Source organism: Elephantulus edwardii, unplaced genomic scaffold, assembly GCF_000299155.1.
Source record: "Elephantulus edwardii isolate Elephantulus edwardi_28Jun2011 unplaced genomic scaffold, EleEdw1.0 scaffold00003, whole genome shotgun sequence".
NCBI lineage: Eukaryota > Metazoa > Chordata > Mammalia > Macroscelidea > Macroscelididae > Elephantulus > Elephantulus edwardii.
This window is the reverse complement of record NW_006399753.1, coordinates 28,487,099-28,491,071: the sequence shown is the minus strand read 5'-3', so window position 1 is coordinate 28,491,071 and position 3,973 is coordinate 28,487,099. Positions and strand designations below refer to the sequence as shown.

Genomic DNA, 3,973 nt, shown 5'->3' with positions numbered 1-3,973 from the left:
TGAATTCTTAGTAGTCATAGACTAAATAAACTGGTTACCACTGACGTTGCTAGGCACTCATTATTTTGACAATTTAGAGAAAGAATTAAGCATTCAAGCTGCTTAAAATAGTTCATATAGAAATAAAACAGTTACTAAGCAAATCGTTTCTTTAAAGAAGTACAGCTACTAAAATGTAAAAGGAATAAAAGATTTGTATAACTTTAGACTTAATCCTTAATCAATCATGACTTTAAGCAACTATTTATCAAAGGACTCTAAAGTGAAAAGTTGATATGGCATCCAATAGGAGGTGCATAAAACTGACGCCATCGTGTGATTCTACTTTTCAAATTTGTTTTTGTTCAGTGGCAGGAAGGGAATCTGACTCATAGTGACCTCATGTGTCAGGGAAAAACTGGTCCATGGAGTTCTCTTGTCTGTAATATTTATAGAAGCAAATTGCAAGGTTTTTCTACTGTGGAGTCACTGAATGAGTTTGAACTACCAAACTATTGATTAACAGCTTAGTACTTCACTATTGTGTCACTATTATTTCTTTCAAGTTTGTTGTTGTTGTTGTTAGGTGCCATCAAGGCAATCATAACTCACAGGAACCTTGCCCTGTGCTGTGCCATTCTCACCATTACTGCTACACTAGAGCCAATTAATTGTTCCAGCCACTGTGTCACTTCATCTCATCAAGGGTCTTCCTCTCTTTCACTTGCCCTCTACCCTTCTAAGGATGATGTCCTTCTTCAGGGACTGATCTCTCCTAACAACATGTAAAAAGGATAGATCGACATGGTAGACCAATCATCAACATCATGATAGATGGAGAAAAGACTGAATTTATCAACTATTTTATTTTACTTGAATCCATAATCAATTCCTATGATAGCAGCAGTCAAGAAATCAAAGATGTGTGACATCAGAAAAATCTGCTGTCAAGGACCTCTCCAATGTATTAAAGAGCAACTATATATATACTGTTAAAGACTAAGGTATGCCTGATCCAAGCCATGGTATTGCCAATTGCTTCCTATGCATCTTAGAGTTGGATAAGGAACAAGGATAACAGAAAAAGAATTAGTGATTTTGAACTGTGTTTGAAAGGAGTACTGAATATTTCATTGACTGTCAAAAAAAAACAAACAAACAAGACTGTCTTGGAGGAAGTACAACCAAGATTTTCCTTAGAGGCAAGGATGGTGAAATTTCAGCACACATACTTTGGTCATATTGCCAGAGAAGATTTTTGTTAAGCACTATTATTGGAACTGACTCACAGCTGACTCTACCTGGAAAAAAGATATCATGCCGGCAAAGATGGAAGGTAAGAGAAAGAGAAAATCCTCAGTACAGGCCTGATACAGGGACACTAACAATGGGCTGGAATATATCAGAGATTATGTAAGGATTCTGTAGGTTAGGGCAAGGCTCAGATCTGTTGCTCATAGGGTAGCTATGAGTTGTAGTGAACTCAAGGGTACCTAATAACAACAGATCTCAAATAAGATCTAGGGCTGTAGTTCATAGGGAGTTTCACTGCTAACTCAATGGTGGTGCCTCTCTGGTAGTTCAAATCCACCAACTGCTAGGAAAGAGAAACATAGGCAATCTGATGAACCTGTGCAATTTATAGCTTCCCAACAACATGCTAGAGGGTTAGCTTTGTGTCAGTTTGGACTTGATGGCAATAAGTTGAGCTGAAATAGTGAACAGACATTACATGCTTCACAATGTGTTGCAAGAGAAAGTACACAACATAGTCTTGCCTAATATATTCAACTTGATTCTAATAAAAAAATTTAGGACTCTGAAAACAACTTAAGACCATTATAAAATAAAAGAAAGAAAAATTGGTAAAATTCAGAACACGGAATAGTCTACCAGAAGGCCTAGTTTCTCTAACAAATCAGTAACATGGAAAAAACAAATAGGGGTAAAGGGAAGGAGGATATAAAAAGCATTACTACCAAACTCAATGTTTAAACTTATTCAGTTCAAACACATTTAGACAAACTGTAACAGTTTAAGAGGAGAGTCTGTTTTAAGCAATTAATTCCTTCAATCAATTTGTATCACTATTAAATATATAGTAATACAATGAAATATATTTGTTTAAAATAAGATAGAGAGAAATAATCAGTGATTATTTTATTAAAAAAAGAAGATCCACGATAACAGAATTTAAACTATGTACTGGCTTTATTATTGTAAAAAAGGGAGGGCAGCATGAAGACAGCTGAGACTAACTTCTATTAACTCCACAAATGGGTACTGTACCCCATGATCAAGATCCACACTACAAAACAATTCCAATAAGATTAGACATGGTCCCTCAAGCTCTTGCACCTACTTCTACTAATTCCAACACCAATATCACTGCTCTACTGGGTCTGAAATCCATTGCAATGACCACACAGACTTTACAAAACTATACTCAGGGTTATGGGAAATATACTATGCAAAGTTAACAGGTTTTCATTCAGACTGACAGCAGGATACAATCCTTTTAGACCAGACAGATTCTCACACTGGTTGCTGACACTTTGACCTTCAACTTCACAACTTAGGTCAGGATCACAAAATTCCCTTAGTCCTGCCACTTGTGGCATCATCTCTCAATCTTCCAGCAAGCTTGGGGTGAAGGCTTCTGGCTCTAGCTCTGAGGGATAGCAGTCCCAAATTAGCTCTGTCTAAAATGGTCTCTGGTTCTCTGCTGAGGCTACTGTTACACTTGTGTAGATCTTGGCCAGGCTTGGACATGAATCTCTGGTCCTGAAGGACGCATGGTGCTTCCTCTTCCTTATTCGTACTGAGATTCCTAATTTCTGCTGCTAAATACACTTAATTTAATGGCAAGACTAGTCAATCCCCTTATGGATATACCTATTCATATGTTCCCACCCATCCATTTGAAAAAGTCAATTAATGGCTAAAAAAGACATTTTAAACATTTTGTTTTAACTTAAAATATATGAATTAAATTCTTATCATTTATATCTAATGTAAAGGAGATTTATATTTGCACACTTCATTTTATAAGAAGCTCAAGAACTTAAGGATACTTTCAAAGAAATATAAGTGCAAATTCCCAAATTTTTATATCATTCTTTTAGTTTTCTCATTCACAACTAACTCAGTAACACTTTTGTTTTATGCAAGGATGGCTCACATATATAAATTCTTTTTAAAATATTTACTCTTGTATTTATAGAAATATCTTCCTAAGTTCAAATCATGTCGCTATGTAATATTTAATTATATAATTATCACAAGTAATGAATAAGGCAACAGACGTTAACAGGCTATAGACAATTCAAAACATTTTTTGTTCCCGGATGTCGTGGTGAAGCGGGGCGGGCGTCGGGTGAGATCGAGATGGCTACAGAGGGGGATGTGGAGCTGGAGCTGGAGACTGAGACCAGCGGCCCTGAGCGGCCTCCCGAGAAGCCAAGGAAGCATGATAGCGGTGCGGCAGACCTGGAGCGAGTCACCGACTATGCGGAGGAGAAGGAGATTCAGAGTTCCAATCTAGAGACAGCCATGTCCGTGATTGGAGACAGGCGGTCAAGGGAGCAGAAAGCCAAACAGGAGCGGGAAAAGGAATTGGCAAAAGTCACCATCAAGAAGGAAGATCTGGAACTGATAATGACTGAGATGGAAATCTCAAGAGCAGCAGCAGAACGGAGCTTGCGGGAACACATGGGCAATGTGGTGGAGGCTCTTATTGCCCTAACCAACTAAACATGCCCACAAGATTAACTTATTATAATAAAAATGCTTTTGTCTTTTAAAAAAAAAAACATTTTTTGTAAACTGTAAATAAATAGGCATGAATAGGAACATTAGAAAACCATCTACTAACTTTGGGAGTAGTTTATTGTGATAAGAAAAGTCACCAACATTTTTTATCAAGGGATTGGAAACGGCTTTCTCAGCAAATTAGATGACTGGAGATTGTTAACTCTCTTCTACACTATTACTA

General features: G+C 37.2%; 1 pseudogene; it reads left to right on the top strand.

Moving 5' to 3' along the window:
• Window positions 1-3,360: 3,360 nt before the first annotated feature.
• Window positions 3,361-3,732, top strand: LOC102872734 (annotated as a pseudogene).
• Window positions 3,733-3,973: the final 241 nt, after the last annotated feature.